The sequence below is a fragment of the Corvus kubaryi genome, unplaced genomic scaffold (assembly GCF_017639235.1).
Source record: "Corvus kubaryi isolate FWS band 111438036 unplaced genomic scaffold, C.kubaryi_AGA036_p1.0 37398, whole genome shotgun sequence".
NCBI lineage: Eukaryota > Metazoa > Chordata > Aves > Passeriformes > Corvidae > Corvus > Corvus kubaryi.
This window is the reverse complement of record NW_024581137.1, coordinates 54,888,279-54,907,757: the sequence shown is the minus strand read 5'-3', so window position 1 is coordinate 54,907,757 and position 19,479 is coordinate 54,888,279. Positions and strand designations below refer to the sequence as shown.

Here is a 19,479-nt window from a genome sequence, read left to right as displayed (position 1 = left end):
GCTGTGACACTTTGTTGTGATGTTTTTTAAAATAATGAATTTGATGTGCTTGCTGACAGGCTGGATCTCACAGGCACTGGGTTTGTATGCTGTCACCCATTTTTAGGGATCTCACCACCAAAATAGGTATCAGCTCCATCCTGGAGACAGTCAGAAATGTTGAAGCAGAGCCACTAATTAGTCATAATGGTGGGTTCTTTTCCCTAATATCCTTTTGAGCTTTAGAGCAGGCACCTCCTGTGAACTCGTGTGTGATTATCAGTGAAGTGGAAACTGGATCATTAAGAACCTCTGCAAATAAAGAGAGTGGCAGCTCATCCTCCTGCAAGACAAGCACATCCTGGGCTGCATCACAAGAATTGGCACCAGCACGTCGAGGGAGGTGATTCCCTCTCTGCTCTGCCCTCGTGAGACCCCTCCTGCAGTGCTGGGTGCAGCTCTGGGGCTTCCAGCACAACAAGGATGGGACGTGGAGCTGCTGGAGAGACTCCAGAGGAGGCCATGGAGACATACCAAGGGCTGGAGCCAGGCTGGGAGAACTGGGGGTGTTCACCTGGGCAAGAGAAGGCTCCAGGGAGATCTCAGAGCCCCTTCCATGGACCTAAAGGGGCTCCAGGAGAGCTGGAGAGGGACTTGGGACAAGGGATGGAGGGACAGGACACAGGGAATGGCTTCCCACTGAAAGAGAGAAGATTTGGATTAGATATTAGGAATAAATTCTTCCCTATGAGGGTGGGGAGGCCCTGGCACAGAGTGCCCACAGAAGCTGTGGCTGCTCCTGCATCCCTGGAAGTGTCCCAGGCCAGGCTGGATGGGGCTTGGAGCAGCCTGGGATAGGGAAAGGTGTCCCTGCCCCTGGCAGGGGTGGCACTGGATGAGTTTTAATGTCCCTTCCAACCCAAACCATTCTGGGATTCTAAGAGATCCCACCTGCCATGGCCCTGCTGAGAATGACAGCAATTAGAGATGGGTGAAGGTACTCTGAGTTGCTTTTTTAAATGCCAATATTATATCAAAACAAACATAAAACATCGTCAATTCCTACAGACTTTCTTCTCCCCTCTCCTGCTCTATGGCAACTCTGGAACAATGAAAAAAAAGTCATTTTTTCAGCAGCATTTTCAAAGTTCAGAACACTTCTGTGATTATTATTTTATTTCCTTTTTTTTTCCTTAAATGAGCAGCAACTACAGCTTTACTGCTTTTATCAGCTAACAGCCTTGAGGGTGTTACAGAAAAGCTGCACTGCTGTAATGAAAGAAACAGAGATGGGAAAACTAAGGCTGCTACAGTACCAGTGAGCTCTGTGTGGCCTCAGTTTTAGCTTGCAGGTAGCCTAAACCACTATTCAAGGAAGGGAAGGGGAGAGAGAGGCTGAATTCTAAATGGTCCCAGTCCAGGTCTGTAAATTGTGTGAAGGCACAGCCCTGTTTTCCTGAATGTCTGTTCACAGCTTGTCCTGATGCTTTATTTAAAATTGCACAGTGCAAGGTGGGAGGGGAGAACGACTGTGTCAGGCTGAGGTAGGAGGGAGGATGGGAAGCACAAGCTGTCAGGTACTGGAGCTGCCCTCAGATCTGCAGCCGAGGCAGCAGCTTCAAAGCACTTCATCAAACCTCAGCTGTCTTAGTTGGAAAACACACAGGAGTGGGGAAAATAACAGGTGCCTGTTTGCTGGGAAAAGCAGTGGTGGGAGAAGCCTCTCTCATCTCAGGTCAGCACAAGGTAGGATTGGTCAAAGAGTCATTCATAGAATCACAGAATGGTTTGGGCTGGAAGGGACCTTAAAGACCATCCAGTTCCAATGCCCTGCCATGGGCAGGGACACCTCCCACCAGGCAGGTTGAGGTCAGGTTTCCCTTGCTGTTACCTGCTCCAGGTGATGTCTGTCACCATCGGAGATTTTTTAAGGCAGCTTCGCTCATCCTTCAGCTCCCCCAGCCTGACCAGAAGTGCTGCTTACAGAAAATCTGGGGGAAAAAAAATGCTTTAGTCATGCCCAAAGCCCCCTGGAAAGAACTAAACCCTCCTGTCTCAAGCTCAGCTACTTAAGCTCAGTGGGCTTGGAGGAGCTTTCCAAGCATCATTTCTCAAAGCAGTTTCCCCAGGGAAAGCCCTTTCCTGCAAGGATTTGGTTGCTGCCTTGCGTGAAATGAACGGTGGTGCTGGAGGGAGAGGAAAGCAGGGCCCTGTGCTGAACACTGCTGCTGGAAGCTCTGTGCAAAATCACCTTGTTGTCAGTGGATCTGTGGATACAGCCACACCTGGCTGATGCTCCCCCAGCTGAACCTGGGAAGGGTGTCGGGTCTCTGAAGCCATGGAGGAACAATCTGCAGTTCAAACTCCATGAGGAGCAGAGGAGAGCTTTCCCTGGGGATGACTGAAAGCAGAGATGTGAGCAGGGAGATCTCCTTGAGTGACAAATCCATGCGGATCAAACACATGAATAGAGAGCAGGGAGATAAAAGGAGGTGATAATGAAGTGGGAGCCGGTCTCTTCGACCACGTAACAAGCCATAGGACAAGAGGAAATGTCCCCAGGTTGTGCCAGGGGAGTTTAATTTGGGTATTAGGGAATATTTCTTCACTGAAAGGATGATCAGGCATTGGAACAGGCTGCCCAGGGCAGTGGTGGGGTCAGCATCCCTGGAAGTGTTCAAAAAACACGTGGGTGTGGGGGCAGGGTTTAGTGGTGGGCTTGGCCGTGCTGGGTTAAAGGTTGGGCTCATGGATGTCAGAGGGGTTTTCCAAATTTAAAGATTGGAAGATCCTGTGCAATGAACGGCAAGGTCCGGATCACTTGTGCCATGCTTCAGAAGGAAAAACAACCACAAGTTTAAAAAAACCAAACCATTGGCAAAAAAATCCGCATCTCATTCGAGGAATATATTTTCAAAAAGGGAGTTACGTAAAAACTGGGAAATAAGTGCTGCTGCTCTGCTGGATGCCAGAGAGGCTTGGATCAGAGCTGTGATCAGTGCCAGTGGGCCCTGGGGCAGAAATCAGAGATAAAGTGGGCTAGGAGTGCCACAGAACGGAGAGTGTGGAAAGCACGGTGGGAGGAAAACATCACACAGAGAGGCTCTTCTCTCCTCTGGTGTCCCTGCCCATGGCAGGGGGCTGGAACTAGACAATCTTCAAGGTCCCTTCCAACCCAAACCACTCCAGGATTCTAGAAGAGGGAGAAAGTTGTTACCAGGATAAATGCCTGGCTTTCAGCAGGATGTCTGATTTATGTCACATCAAAAAGAGGGATTCACTTTCAACACAAAAACGAGATTTCAGCAATGTGTAAGGACAACCATACAGCTACATCCTTGCTACAAGCACCAGGAGTGGATGACTGCTGTAGATCCCTTCCAACTTAAATCTCCTCTCCTCTTCTTCTCTTCTCTTCTCCTCTCCTCCCCTCCCCTCTTCTTTTCACTTTGCTTCCACCTCTCCCCACCTCTTCCCACTTCTCCTCTCTCCAATATGAATTCCAAAGCAGGATAGCTGTAGGACCTGTGAGCTCCTTCCTAGTGAAGATATTGAACAGCACACCCAGCTACTGACCTCCAGCAGCACACGACTCTCCAGACTCCAAATGTGGCTGCACAGGAGCTGTGTGTCCTCTTCAGAGTCCTTCACACTTCCTATTTCCCTTGTCTAGGTGGGGACACCCCTGATCTAGACAAACACACGCCCTGTCACTGTCACAGTGCTGCAGGTGAGGCTTCCGGCCATCCCTGGGACATCTGCAGCCAGGGTTTTCTGGCACAAGTAAATCTGGACTTGTCTTCAAAAGCAAATGTTGTGGAAGCTCCCAGCACCAAGGCAGGACTTAGCTGCTTCTGCTCTGCTTTCAGGGAGTGTGAGGTGCAAAGCACCCCAGTGAAGAACATTAGAGACTTTGGGAAGTGTAATCCAGCTGGGAAGGCTGATTTAGGAGAGAAGAAAGGGGATGTAAGGAAATAACTTCAAGCCTGGGTCACTGGAGATTTGAAGTGGTTTGGATTTTGGCTGAAATGGCTGAGAGCCATGGGGGTTTATTGAATAATCACCACTTTCTGTGTAAAGTGCAAAAATGTTCCTGAGGAACCTCTGATTTTTCAGTTGCTCAGACCAAACACTTCCTGCGTGTAAAGTGTGGTCCTTCAGAAACGTCAGGTCCTGTGCTCCCCGGGCAGGTTATCCGAGCAGTGATCCCTGTGTCCCCTGCAGGTCCCCAATGCCTGTGTCCCCTGCAGTCCCCGTGAGGGAGCAAAGGCTGCAGCTGCCAGGACCAGCAGGGATGTGCAAACACACGCAGTGCTCGGTGCTAACTGCTCTCTTTCGCTTCCCTCAACTGCCTGAAGCTTGGAAACCAGTCCAGCCTGTTCCAGTCTCCTCCCTCGACTGGTTCCTGGCCTTCAGTGCATCAGAGATGGGCTCTTTCCTTGTGGGACTGGAAAATGATTCATCCACCAGCACAGAAATGCAACCCTGGAGGCATCGTTTGCAGGCCTCTCCCAAAATCCTCTTCTGGAGCTGGATTTCTGTTCGGAAGGAATGTGGTCTGGAAAAGTCCTCCCCAGTAAATCTTTGAGAAAAGAGGAGTGGAGTCCCAGCCTCATTCCAATCCTCAGCCTCATCCAGATCCTTGCTGAGGAGAGAAAACATCCTAAACCCAAAAGTGGGTGCAGCAGATCTGCCTCAAGGGCCAGGACTCCTGCTCAGGTGTGAGTGCCCTGCCCTTCCCTCCTCCCTGGGCTGGTGAGCCTCAGTGTCACCCTCCTCCTCCTCCTCATCCTCCCTGTTTGCAAAGGGAGTGATGCCTCTGTCTGCAGGCGAGGCAGAAGCCGAGCAGACACATGGGAGTGCCAGTGCACATTGATGCCACCACGTGTGGGGTGATGTCACCGGGGCCGTCACCGCTGTCCTCAGGCGGTTTTGGTGAGCAGGGACATTGCCTGGTGTGTTGTGTTTGTTGTGTTGTGCGGGTGCCCACGGATCGAGCCGGTGTCCATCCGCTCCGCTGGGTAATGTGCTTAACCCAAATCAGCCAAGCCCTGGGCGGAAAGGGAGGCAAGTTCTGCGACTTCTGATGCTTTCCCCTCGTGCCAAAAATAGGTGAGATAACACTGCCCTTTGCTGGATGAGCTCTTTGTGTGAGTGCTGCTGTTCAGAAGAGCCTGGAAAAGTAGGAAGGAGACACAAGAATCCAGCCAATTCCTGTTGGGGCGTGCCACAGGGATGCCCCAAGAACAACCTCTCGCTTGTATTAGAAGGAGTCCAGTCCCACAGGGAAGTAACGTGAGCTTCTCGTTTGGTGTTCAAACACAGTAACCAGAACTTCCTGGGAAAAGGCTCTCAGCTCAGCTGAGCTCTGAGCCAGTGCTGGGCAGTGTTCTCATGGAATAACCCCCAAAAGGTTCCTGGGAAGCACTGGGTGTATCAGCCTTGTGGCAATGAAAATCAGAGGGTTCCAGGCACCAGCGCTGCTCCTCACCAGCCTGTCATGCAGAGATTGGGGGTGGCGGGGGGACACCATTCCTTGCTGGCACCCAAGACTAGGGCTGGCTTTTTAACTCCATGTGCAGCACAGTGTGGCCCAGAGGGGACAAGGGGTACAGGAGTTGGGGGTTCAGCTCTGGCTTGGACTCTATGGAGATAATTTCTGAGAAAGCAGCTGAAATCTTCAGCCTGTGATGGTGATGTTACCTAAAAAAATGGCTGCTTGGATTCTTCACTGTAATAACACAAATCAGACTTGCACTTTATCTTGGGGGTATGGTTTGGTGGTGAACATGGCAGTGCTGGGTTAATGTTGGACTTGATGATCCTAGAAGACCTTTCCAGCCTTAACTATTCTATCTCCCATATTTGAGAAGCTCTGTGGGTCCCAGTTAATCCAGCTCGCTCCAGCCCACCCAATTTGTGATCCTTGAGCAAGGAGGAGGTGGAGATGGTGCTCAGAAGTCCATGGGCCACCAGGGAGGTGTGTACAGCACCCAGTGGAGCGCCTGGTGTTCATCCCTCAGCTGAACCGATCTGATGGGGATCATCACCACTCTGGTATTTGCAGCAGTGGTGGCAGAGCTCCTCCCAGCAGCCTGAGGTGACCAACATCTGATGTGGGGGCAATGGGCCGAGGAAGGACATCAGGCACAGGCAGTGCCTGCGCCCTTTGGGGACTGCGGAAAGCAGGGAGGGCTGACGTGCAGGAGGGTGGAACTTTCCCAGCCTTTAGGGTGGTGGATTTTTGTTGCTCCTTCCTGGTTGGCACAGGCAGGGCTGCATTCCTGCAGACAATAGCTCCGCCTGGGCAGCCCCAGCCCTGGCTGCCCGCTGTCCCCCTGGCCATGCAGGCACAACCTCGGCTCTGCCTGCAGGTTCTGAGGCTCAGGAGCTTGCAGGGGTTGTCCTCGCACTCCTGCACCTCCTCAGAGTGGAATTCATGAGCTCTGTTTAGCAGATGTGAACAAGAGGAGTGATGAACTCAGCTCAGCTGTCAGACCACCTGTCCTGGGGAAATCTTTGCTCTGTTTTGGGGAACAAACTCGAAAGTCCCTAAGAAAAATCTGGATTCTCTCCCAGGGCACAGTTCCCACCTGACGCAGGAGAAGGACATCCCTACACCCTCCATGTCGGGCAGCTCAGACTGGCAGCTGCTGTGATCCTAACAATTTCATGGGAGAGGCTGGTGAGCACTGGCAAGCACAGGGATTCAGGATTTCACCCCCCACCCCATCCCTGAGCGCAGGGTGACTTTCTGCACTCACACGTGCAGCCTGGTCACTGAAATGAGACGGGTTAAAAATTAAGTTTGCAAGTGAGGATGGAGTTATTTTGTGGGCACCAGGGTACAGTCACCAACACGAGCAACCAGGTTTCCCACAGTTGTGAAAACCTTTGGTCTGCCTGAGTGCTTAAAAAAGGAAATAAACAGTGAGGGTGAGAGCTCCGGACACCTTCACCAGTAAAGCCAGCATTTTCCATAGCTACCTCAGCATCCAGTGATCCTCACCCACAGTAAAACCACTGGGATTAAAACCCAGATGGATTACTGAGTGCTAAAGGACCAGCCTTGTACCCTGCAGCAGAGAAACCCAGGCCACCTCTCCTGCAGGGTGGGGGTGAGCTATGGGGAAACTGAGTCAACTTTCTGGTTCCTGCCCGGACATCCCATGTAATCTTGTCCAAAAGGCATAAATAACCTCTGTTTGCCTCAGCTCCCATGTTAGAACAAGGTATTAATCCCTCAGCTTGCTTGCTCATGCTGTGATTCCCGTGAAAGGACAGTTCCAAGGAACCTGGAGCTCAAGGGTTGTCACTGCCACAGCACAAGTGATTTCCTCCTCTACAGGATGCCATGGGATGACCTTTGTCAGGCTCACACACCCATTAACCAGCGCTGGGGCTGAGCCTCCCCTGCCTGTGAAACGTCTCCTTTCTGCTGGATTCAGCTGATGCTGGGAATGGCAGAGGCTCTGCTTAATGACCCTGACCAGTGTGCTGGAATTTGCTGGGTTTCATAAGGTTTTCATTAGGGCTGCACAAGAGCCCCTGAGGTTTTGTGAAACTCTTAAACCATCCATACAGCGATTTGCAGAACTGTTCTCTTTGCGGGGGTGTTTGTTTTTACTGAACCACTCTGCTTTTTTTCTTCCTCTCCTGACTATCTCCCTCTTCAAATGGTACACGTGGCTCTAAGGGAAACATCAGATCCATACTGTGGCTGAAAGGGCAGTCAGGCATTGGCACAGGCTGCCCAGGGAAGTGGTGGAATCACCATCCCTGGAAGTGTTCAAAACCATGTAGATGTGGGGGCGTGGGTTAATGGTGGACCTGGCAGTGCTGGGTGAATGGCTGGACTCAATGATCTGGGAGGTCTTTTCCAACCTAAATGATTCTGTGGCTGAGGGACAGGGTGGTGACAGATGATCAGGAGGAGGTTGGTTGCCATTACCAAGTTGCCAGGCTCATGCTTGGGTGATCTGGGTTTGGTTTTGCCTTTATTACCCAGTTCCTGCCACTGACCCTGGTTGGAAACCTCTGTGTGTATCCTGTGCTCCCTCCCTGCTATCACCCCTGTAAGAGCAAGCAGTAACCCCTGCTACCTTCTTAAGACAGACATGAGACAGGAAAACATCTCAGCACAAGGCTCCCACAATGCCTGGGATTAAATCTGAATCAAGATTTAAGATCTCTAGAAGATTCAATAGCAGGAATCAGCAGCTGATAATCCAAATGGCCCAGCTGTTTGTGGGTTGTGTACAGCTGGGAAAAACACTCAGGAACGGGAACAGCACAGATTTTCTTCCTGCACATTGTTCCCCCATGGTTACTCCGTGAAGCTGCCATGAAACTCACCCTGTTAGACTCCATCTCTTTCCCTAAAGGGTCAGCTCCTGCTAAGTCTTCATTGCCACTGAGCACTTCCCTAAATCTTCTTGGCATTCTGGAAAAGCAGGCTCATTTTCTGCAGTGGCAAACCTGAGTTTTCCTAGCACAAACCTCATCTATCCTCACAGACAGCAAGTCAATAACCCAAAGAACATCTTGTGCCCGTCAGCATTAGGAGCAGGGTTTGACAGCAACAAGGGGGTGATGTGGCTTGGCGATTTGGGTGCTTCTGGAAGTTTCCCCAGGTAAAACAACGGTCTGAACACATCCAGATCTGGCCTGGGGCCCCTGTGCTGCATACCTCCTCTGGCTGGAAGGCAGCCAGGGCTGCCACGTCACGGTCCCACCTGGGCTATCCTGTTTTCTCAGTGCACCTGCTACTTCTTGGCAGTGGCGGGCTAGATTAAACAGGGAGAGGTGCAGAGGAGCCCACGCCCGCAGTGCACACAGGCAGGGGCAGCTGCCCCTCCTCTGCCACCTCCCCTGCACCCAGCAAGTTGCAGATTAACCTCCTGGAAAGGGACAGCAGCTCTTTTGCTCCAAGACAAGATTTTTTCACCAGCAGAAGTCTGGAATAAGCCTCCTCCCTAAGGGCTGGGAGAATGTAATTCTCCCAAATGTAATTTTGCAAAACCTGCTGTCATACGTCCCTCTGCAAAACCTCCAGCCAGAGCTCACACCGACAGACCAAGGGACATGATAGAGCCATTCCATCAGTATTATTGCAGTTACATTCACTGAGGTATTTGTCCTGGCTAGCAGAGACTTAGAGTTGTGCATGCCACCTTCATGGATGGATTATAGACATTTTAGGATGTAGAAGAGGGTTCAAGGCTGACCAGAAGCCCTGCCAGACCTTGCTGTCAATGCTGCAAGAAGCCATCACCTCTGTCTCTCTCCAGGGGGGTACTTTTGCCCATAAGCCTGAGGACACACGAGCCCCATATTCCCAGTCCACGGCCCAACATAAGTGGCTTAAAATGGGTTTTTCACTAACAGTGCCAAGCAATAAACTGGAGCAATGGCTACAGCTTTGATCAGCCTCAGGGTTGTAACCCCTGTGCCAGAGACTGCTCCTGTCTTAACCTGCTGCAAGCTGCTGGCTCTGGGAGGGTGAACTGCATCTCCAGAGCTCTTGCCAAAGCTACTCCTGCCCCAAACCAGCATTTACCCTCATGCGCTTGGCTTGCCAAGGCCATGCCTTTCTTCAGAACTGGAGACCATCCTGCCCCTGCCTCCACAGAGTCTGCAATTCCCAGGGCTCCGTGCACAGCCATGCCCCAGAGCGGTGCTGGGAGAGCTCCTCAGGAGGACTGAGGGTTCTCTGTATGTGGAGGGAGCCATTGACTGACAGGAACTGACCAGAGGAGGATGCAACCACTGCCTATGGCTCAAGAGGTGTGTGACAGAGCACAGCTGTGCACTGCAGCACAGCCACGCTCCTCACCTGAATGCCCAGGCACCTTCCCCTGTCCCAGGAGGTTCCCATCTGCTGCTGTTAACCATTAACCAGCACCCTGTTGCCTGTCAGGGGCAGCTCTGTGCTGCCCTGTTGGCTGCTGCCCGCAGAGCTCTAGAGCAGAATCACAGACTCATTTGGGATGGCAAAGACCTATAAGATCAAGTCCAACCTTAAATCCAGGTGCCAAGGCCACCACTAAACCCTGTCCCCATGTGCCACATCTACATCTTTTAAATCCTTCTGGGGATGGTGACTCCACCACTGCCCTGGGTAGCCTGTTTCAATGCTGAACAATCCTTGTGAGTGAAGAAATTTTTCCTAAGGTCCAAGCTAAACCTCCTTTGACACAACTCGGAGCCATTTCCTCTTTTCTTTTGTTTCCTGGGAGAAGAGACCAACCCCCACCTCCTGTCAGGGAGTTGCAGAGAGTGAGAAGGTCTCATCTGAGACATGATCTTGCAGTCAGCACACAAGCATTTGTATTGCCTTCCCAGCTTTTCCCCCACACCCAGGAGCACAGCAGGTGAGGGAGCAGTAGGTTATAACCCAATCCTCCTCTATCAGGTCAGTAGTTACACCTGTAAGAGGCACTATGCAGATTTTCATTTGGACATCATGATTTTGTGGGGCAGAGAAGTGCCTGAGCGAGGGATGTGCAGTGAAATGTCACAGGCTTGGGCTGCAGGGCAAGGAAAGCTCTCCTGAGAGCTTCTTAGAAATTCATGCAGTGCTTTGGCTGTTACAGGCCAGGATCTTTAACCTCACACTGATGGGTCAAGCATTGGTGTTTTGAGCAGCTTGTGGGGTTTTTTTAACTCCTTCCCTTGCTTTTCCAAGGCAGGAGGCCCCTGCTGTGTTATCTCATCTGCAGGGTTTGGCCCTTCCCTCTTCCTCCTGGAGTTCCCTACCCAAAAGCAGGGTGGAAATACCTTTGGAACGTGTCATTTTGCAAATACATCCTTGGCAGAGCCTGTTTCCCCGTGCACAATGTCAACCTTGTCCACAGGCATGTGGGATGGTCCAGGCTGAGGCAGATGTTGGGCCATTCTGCTGCCAAACCCTGAGTTTGCAGTTCTGCACTCTTCCTCCCAGCAGCTCCTGATTTACCCCAGCACGGGCCTGTGACAATGGCTTCAGTGTCTTGGGCTTGCACTGGGACACTGAAAAACAGCCTCATCTGCTGCCTGCATGCACGAAAAAAATATCAAACCACAAGGTCTCTGAGCTCTGGGAATACCAGGGCAAGGCTTAGGACCAGGATATGAGTGCATCAAGTTGTGCACATGGGAAGCACAGCTGGACAGGAACATCTCAGATCACGTTTCAGTTCTGAAACTCAGGCTATGTTGCTTTCCACCACTGCTGAGTTAAACTGCTTGGAAATAATGTTTTCTGCTCTATAACCCCATGGCATGACCAGAATTAGCAGGGAGCAAAAGTGCCTACAGCTCAGCACTAAATGAGCCCATGGTTTATGATGATCTTCTTTCCCCTTGGCATTGACTGTCCTAAACTGCTTTACACGTATTTCTGCAGAGCTGGGTTCCTTAAAAGCTCAACAGGATAATTTACTGCTTTTTCACTGTGGCACTAATGGAGAGGAGGAGAGGACAGGCAGCTGAGGCATCACCTGTGTCTGAGCCTGAAGTGCATTAGCAAAGCTGTGGGTATAGGAATGACAGGCTCCATCCCAGAGCTCAAATTCCTGTAGCCACAGCCATGGAAGTGGCTTGATTTACATCAGCACCAAAAAAGCACCCAGATATGCAACTATTAATTAAATCCTTAATGCTGGGGATGACGAGTCTGTGTGGCGAAAGGGGAATGGGAGCACAACATGGTTTGGTGCTGATCCTCCGAGATTCCAGGTGTTTTCACCCCACCTTCCAATGCCTCCCACCAGATCTGCTGGTGTGTGACCCTCACTGCTGGGCCAGCAGTGGGCTTGGGGTGGGCTCCAAAGGTAAAAGCAGACCCTGTTTCCGCTCCCCATCCTCTGTGGATTGGAGGAAAAACAAAATATTTTTCCTCTGTCCCCTGCAACAGATGAAGACTCTCAGCAACTGATGCCTTTTCCTGGTCTTAAAATCAAGAATCAAACATGGTTAGAAGGGGAAAAGGGATTTTACCTTGGTATTTATTTTAAGGATCCTTAGGTGCACACGTCCAGGTCAAATGCATCAAAATGCACCCCACCGAATACGCCCCAAAAGATCTGGTATAACATTATAGGTTTTACTAATTAGCAGATCTATCAAAGACTCCCCAGTGAGAGGCTCAAGTGAGCCCCCCTCCCCAAGGAACCTTCCCCTGGATGGTTCTATCTTGGTTTACAGAATGTGTTCTGGAGAGGACCTTGGGGTCTGGGGCACACTGATCCCTAGCTACAAAGCTTCTAAAATGTTGAGTCTCAGTTTGACAAGCAAGGCCAAGAATGTAGGCACAAAGCACTAAGAATACAGAAGTTGTAAAAAAGGTTTAACAGGGGTATGAAAGAAAAGGGAAAAAATCTTCATGGCATCAGCACGGTGAAATGAAAAGAATGAAAAAGGAAAGGTGAAGGCTGTTATGGGTTTATGAGCTGTAGCCTGCAGACATTAAGGGAGAAATCACTTGCTAGGAGTTGGTTTTGCATCTTTAACCATGAAACTCAGTTCTCTGCAGTGATCCTCTCAGAAATGGGCACACCCAGGCTGAACAAGCAGGTCCAGCCCACACCATGGTTTGCAGCTCTCTGCGGTTAGTGGCACACCGGTCTGTAGGCAACGTCACTGGTATTTTGGGCACCCTCCCCATTACAGGTCCCTGAGGTCTGAGTCGTCAGTGGATGAGACCTGTGGCAACTGTGGTTTAAACCTCTTCAGCCACCTGGTTTAACTGGTGAGTTGATTCATATCTATTTTCAGATTGTGGGGGCTAATCTAGAAAATTAAGGAAGTGACAAGAGAAAAATGTATCCAAAGGGAAGGCCTTGGATGGTTCCCAGTCCTGAGAGGTTGTGTAGTCTCCATCCTTCGAGATGTGCAGAACACAGCTGGACACAGCCCTGGACCCCCAAAAGCAGAGCTGGTGGCTGATGACAAGGTACCAAGTGGTGCCTTCTCCAGAGAGGGATGCTCCCTCCCTCAGCAGCGAGCAGCAGTACACACATGCCAGGCAGGAACACGTGGGAATGCCAGGAGATGGTTTATCCTCAGGTCATCCCCAGCCAGTGACATCGGGGCAGCCTTCAGTGGCTGCAATATTCCAGCCGTCCTTCACAGGTAGTTTTTTGTCAACAATAAGCTACAAATGTCCGCAGACACCACTTTCTGCCGCCGAAGGTGGCTCAGCAAACACTGCTGGGGCTGTCTGGTTTATCATTACTCTTCCCCTGGGAGGGCAGCCCAGTTAAACACTCCAATGCTCTGCTACATCTCCATTCCAGTCACTAATCCTGACAGCAAACCTCACCCCTGCTCCCCATCGCCCTGGGCTGCCCCAACCCAGGGCTCCTGTGAGCACAGGGACACCCAGATGGGCCTTGCAGAGAGCAGAGGAGCAGGGGTCTTCCCCGAGCACTTTTCCCCTTGGAACAGCTTTGCCAAAATTCGGGACAGTCAGAGCCAGAGCCCGGAGCTGGACCTCTTTGGCCCCAAGAATTAAGGCAGCGCTGAGCAGCACCGCACCTTGCTTTGTTCCACAGAGACAGAGAAAAGGGCGGAAAAAAATCCCTCCTGTGCCCTTCTAAACCTGGACAAAACAGGTTTTCGATGAAAGCAGTTCTTAATCATTATTCAGTGAATTCAGAGCGGTGGATATTTGATGCAAACAGAGAGTTGGTTGAAACTCTCCCGTACCGGCTCCCTCTTTGTCCCTCCGTGAGCCTGGGAATGGGTGTGATCTCCGGGTAGGAGTGTCTCTGCGGTTAAGTAGAGGATTGAATTACCGAACAGTGCTGTTCCCGAGCTGACAAGGTGGCAGAACAGTGAACAGAAAGTGCCTTGAAACTCGGCGAAGAGGAGAGAAGGCGCTGGGCTTGGTGGAGAAGGGACACCTGCGAGGAGACCGCGCACTTTCCAGCAAGGTGAGCAGCCTCCCTGCACCCCTGCTAGTTTTAATAAGGCCTGAACTGTTTAATCACTTTTGTTCTGTGGAACAGTAAGAAACAAACAAAAAATTAATACGCTGCATACTTTAAAAAAACCCCCAATTTCTCCCGTGGTGCAAGCCAGGATGTGTCTAGTGAAATGAGCCCACCCTGATTTACATCGTTTGGGGCTGGAACGAGCAGCTCTGAGTTTGCCAAGAACCCGTCCGGGCTCATATCAGCTCCGAGGACACATCTTTTCCTTTAGCTCTCTGCACAGACTGGCTCTGATTTCGTGCAGCCACCAATTAGCAGCGTTTTGTTTGGGCCCGGATTGTTTCATGCTTCGCTGCCGTGGGGATTTGCCGAGAGCTCGCCTGCCTTTGGGGCGCAGTTATGGGTCCGGGCAGCCACCGAAAGTCTTTGGAAGTTCTCATCGATGGGTTTTATTGTCATCCGATCGACAGATTGCTAATGGCCGAGCTGCTGGGCTGCTCTGCTCTGTAAATAGAATGTTTTCTCATCCTGCTCGTTTGAGATGAGAGTTGCACTGAGGTAAAATTGAGTTGTAATGGAGTTGAGCTGCAGGCTCACTTGCCAGTATTTTTCTTAGGCGTGCCTATTAGGAGTATAAATATTTAACACAAAGGAGAGCTGATATGAATTAGCATCTGTGGGAGGTTCACGCTTATTCAAGGCTGCCCGAACGCAGATGTAAACAAGTGTTACAGCAGCTGAAGCAAACTGGCCCCGCCAGAGCAGCACTTAGATGGTGAATCATCCAGGTGCTTTTTACACACCGCGGCTAAATGCGCTGATTAGAGCCTGCAAAGTAGAGATTAGACAATCGCAGGGCACCGGCTCTCCTCTTCCGCGGGGTTTTACCGCTCCCCAGGGATGCCAGGTGGAAGGCAATGCAAGGACGGGCAGATCAGAAAAAAACCCCTATAACCGTCTTCCCTCACCTTCCTCCTGGCAGAGCCAGGTGAGTCTCCCCTCCTCCTCCTCCTCCCTGCACAAACAGAATGCCTTTATCCTCCTCCAGCTCCTTTTCAATGGCAGACACAGAGGTCTCATGATGTTTTTTCCCAGGCAGGACTTTGAGGCAGCAGTTGCCAAGGTCTCCCAGCTGGGAGCAAAGGTTTTGTGCCATGGCTGTGAGCAGTGTCATCCTGATTTCCTGTCTTCTCCTGTATCTTGGGGCTCCAGGTTAGGCTGAGTCAATAAATCCCTGCTCTTGCATGGCCAGGGATGCTGAAGATGTCCACCGTGGCTCCTGGTCTTTTCCATGGAGCTGTGCAGGCTTTTCTGGACTTTGAGCATGGAAGCTGTTTTCTTTTCTGTTATGGACCACCCATCCTGCGGTGATCCATGCCCAGCTGAGGAAGAGGCTGGCTCAGACACCTGCCCCGTGCTTGGGAAGGTGCTGGGGCTCTGCTCTGTGCTGGGCACATCCTGCTGGACTAAAAGCCTTCCCTCAGTTCCCACAGAGTTAAATACACCATGGCCCACTTGGAAGCAGAGCCCTGAAATGCCCAGTGCAGCGGAGGGAGCTCAGGGCACAGCCAAAGCCGTGGTGCTGCCTTGGTGTTACCTGCCCCAGTAGCATTTCTGTCACCCCTGGGGAACACATGTGGCACCACTGACCCTCCTCAAGGTCCCCCCTTCATCACATTTTTGTGTCAGCTTTCTGAGAGTCGCTCTGGACTGACACAAGCCACAGGCTGGGCTTTCCACGTGTGAAATGTTCATCTGCAGGAGGAAGGACTCCAGTGTGGCCACACCACACCCAAAATATCTCTGCTCCAGCTCTTTGTTTATTCACATATATTCTTCAGCTTCTCTTGTCCCCTCAGAGGGACAGATCCTTCAGTCACAAGGGGAAACACTCTCCCATAACTCATTAAAACCGCTCCTCTCCTGAGCTCTCTATCCATATAATACAGCCCTGGAAATGGGCCTAATTATGGTTTATCCTGGATGATTATACATTTCCACTGTATTTCCACCCATTCTGGATGTGAAAGGAATGCAGAAAGGGGTGAATATTGTCACTTACAGTCTTTGGCATCTTTCAGGCTGAAAAGTCCAGGCATTGGATGATCTGCATCCAATTCAGTTGCCTTGATTTCCAAGGATCTCTGCTTGTAACATAAACCCTCTCATTTGTTATCTGTCTTTATCTGAGCCTCTTCAGGCTTATCTGGGGCAGTGCTGGGTACAAGAACAGTGGAACTTGTTATTACCTTATATCCACGTCAAAGATGTGGCACAGGGGGGACGTTAAATTGCATGGTTGGGCTCCATCCTGGGCAGTTCCTGTGGAAGGAGGTATTCAGAGGAGTCGACCTCTTCTACCTAAAAATGTCCTGTTGCCATGCCCTGGGATGAAAGGAGGGGTTTGTGCCTGGCCCTTTATTTAAAACTGCTCTTACAAAAACAGCTGCACAGGGTGGTGCTAGAAACCGTGTTCTTTTTTGGGTTAGAGAGACTATCTGGGTACCCATCTTTCCTTTGAGAGTGTGCTGGAGCCTGAATTACTGTCTGTTGTTACTGTCCCACCCATCCCAGTCTTTCAGATGCCTGGTTCCCTTCCTGGTGCTCAGACAAAACTCCCATTGGCAGCTCCGGGTGAAAAAGGTTGTCCAGGATGAGTGGCTCTGTCTAAAGCTGTTTTTGCAGTGTTTTCAGGGATGTTTTATTTGTCTGCCTTCGAGGTGCTGCTCTCTCTGCCTTCATTTCTGTCCAGAGAAGCTGAGTGGCACCTCCAAAGTCCCAGGAGAACCAAGAGCAGCCTCACAGCCCACTGGGGGTTGGAAGGGCTGGGTGACACAGTGACAAACACACCACGAGTGAACACAAGCCTGGAGAGTGACACTGCTATGGGTGACTGCTACCAAGAAGGTGTGTGGTGCTGGTGTTCCACTGAGAGGAGATCCTGGGAAGGGCTGGCTCTGCTTCCAAGACCTTAAAGCTCAGGAAAGGCAACTCACACCCTGGCTCAGCACCCATCCCCGGGGAAGCTTGGGCTGGGTTACTTGGTCCCCTTTCGTTTTGACACAGGTCAGGTGTCCTTCTTTAGAGTTGTGTCAGCCAACACTCACAAAGGGTGAGCTTCCCTTTGCTGCTTGAGAAACAAAACTTCCCCCTGAATAAACCTTTTACATCTCGCTGGGCCAGAGATGGAAGCGCAGAGTCACCCACAGAGCACCTGCTTTCATTTGCAATCCAAAATGGAAACCTGGTTTGGTTTTTTTGGTTTGTTTTTTTTGTTTTTTTGGCAGAAGTCCTGGGTTTCTGTTCCCAAGTTTGATGTCATGCTTGCAGGTCTGAACTGGGACAAAACTGAAACAGTCCCTTTTTCTTGGTAGTTAATGTTTACCTTGCCACTTTCCACTGGGAAGCCAGTGCTCTGGGACCAGTTCCCCAGCTGATCTGAGTGGAGGCAGAGCATCTCTCCTGCTCCATCACCACCAAAAAAAGGTCCTGAGGGCAAGGGCTTATTCAACTGCACTCATTAAACTGTGCACCAGGGAAAAGCTGCTCTTTGTCTTGCACACATACACATGTGTGAATTCTTACAATAAAAATAAAACTATTACGTGCAGCAGCAAAAATCTTAGCTCTTAGACTTTTTTTTTTGAGAAGGATGTTTTGTGAGTGCCAGGTGGGCACTGGCACCTGGGTTTAATGAAGGTTTTATTTGTGGTATTTGTCTCAGTTCATGCTGGCAGAATCTTGGATGGGACTGAGCCCCCACACTCTGGGTGAGTTGGAGGGAGGTGTGGCAAGCTGGGCTCTCCACCCAGGGGTTTTCCTGTTAGGCCAAGGGAACAGCAAGTCCCTCCTGTCCAAGATTCACTGGATCTGCCCTGGAGCAAACACCAGGATGAGGGAATCACCGAGGGGGAGCCCTCCTCAGACTTGTGCAGCTGAAACTGAGACACCCAAGAGGAGGTGGATAAATCCCAGCCTCTAACCCCCTCTCCTACCCTTCCTCCAGGCTCTGGATAGGAAGCTGTGGCCTTTTCCTCAGTTTCAGCTGGGAAAATGGTTTTGGTTGGTTTTTTTTGGTTTTTTTTTTTAGTTTTTCTATTTCCTGTAAGCTTTTGAAGAGCAGGTGCTCCCCAGGGCTCAGGAAGGTCTTGCACAGGTGAACAAACACACTTTCCTACCTGATGTCTCATCTCTGATTTTACTTAACCTGCAGCCACAGGGTTAAATAATGCTCTGTTAAAATGCTGATGTGGGAGAGGATGGTAATTTTTTTCTTGGAGGTGGTGAGTAATTAGAAGGTAGTTAGAGAGAACCTGAACCACTTCAGTGGAAACCAGGAAGAGGAATTAAAATGGCTTTGCTCTCCTGTGTGCATCTCCTGCTCTCACTGTGGTGTGAAGCCCTGCCTCTGGATGCAGTGCTGGTCCCAAGCCAGGAATCTCTCCCTCTCACCAGGGGAGAAAGAACTGAAAGAAAGGAAAGATTTGTTCCAGATGAATTGGCAAGCTGCCTGCTCACCTTTCCCTTGGGATGGCTCTGTGCTGTTCCTGACTCAAAAACCCCACGGAGAGGGGCCGGAGGTGCAGTGGATACCTCTGAAGTAGGTGTGCACCAAGCTGAAACTTAGTATTTGACAAAAATGCACCTGGCACCACACGAGGGCAATGCTGCTGCAGGGGGCTTGTGTGCAGAAGGTTCTTAACAGCTTCTTGTGCCCCTGGTTTTTTCTCGTGGACCTTCAGAGAGAGGTGGGTTTGCACAGCAAGAGTTTGTTCTCGGTCACAGGGGCTGATCTCAGGGAGAAGCTCTTGCAGCTCAGCCTCTGCTGCTGCTTAGCAAAGCTTTGAGTCTTTTAGGGCTGCCCTCAGCCTGCCGAGATCCTTCCTGCCTGGAAGAGCCTCCTGCTTTCAAAGACATCCTGGGGAAGAAGGACTTTTCGGGAAAAAATTCAGCCAGGAGCTGCGTGGGTGCTCTGACCTTCTCTGCAGGACACCAAGGCAAGGCCTGCCAGCCCCACCTTCAGCCAAGTGGCTCTGCCTTTTCCAGAGCCAGCCACTGCTGAGCTCTGGGCTCCACATCCAGCGTGATGGATGTGGAAACTCAGACCGCATGACTTGGGAGCCATGGCTGAAGTTAAAGTTCTGATTTAATTGTCAGTGCATTGTTCCTACACTGTGAGAAGTTTGCTGGGACAATGCAGCTCCACCGTTCCCAGGACAAGCATTCAGCTGGTAAAATTGTAGGAGGAGGGCTCAGAAATAGCAGCAGTTTGGGGGAAAAATAATCTGCTGTTATAAATCAGTTTCCTAAGATGATCTGCTTAAAGATCAGGCTGCTGGAACGCCACCAGCAGTGAGATAAACAGAGAGGTACAAGGGGATCATGAGGAGAGGTGTGGAGAGATGAGCAGTATTTCCTGGATGGAGCGAGGTGTCGAGCTAGAATTTATGGCAGGTGGAAATGCAGCTGCAGGGACTGGTCAAAGTCAGAGGAGATAAATCATGAGATGCCTTCCCTTCCAAATCAGATGTCCTCTGAGGAATTCAAAGAGGCAGATGAGACACAGATTGAGGGCTGTTGCAAC

General features: G+C 50.8%; 1 protein-coding gene across 2 annotated transcripts in view; it reads left to right on the top strand.

The window, feature by feature from the left end:
* Nucleotides 1–13,665: 13,665 nt before the first annotated feature.
* The window catches only part of VILL (villin like), a 33,647-nt gene continuing 27,833 nt past the window's right edge, over nucleotides 13,666–19,479 (top strand). For both annotated transcript variants that reach the window (XM_042043067.1, XM_042043066.1), the window contains exon 1: nucleotides 13,666–13,895. The gene's annotated coding sequence lies outside the window, so the exon portion shown is untranslated. The remainder of the gene's footprint in view (nucleotides 13,896–19,479) is intronic.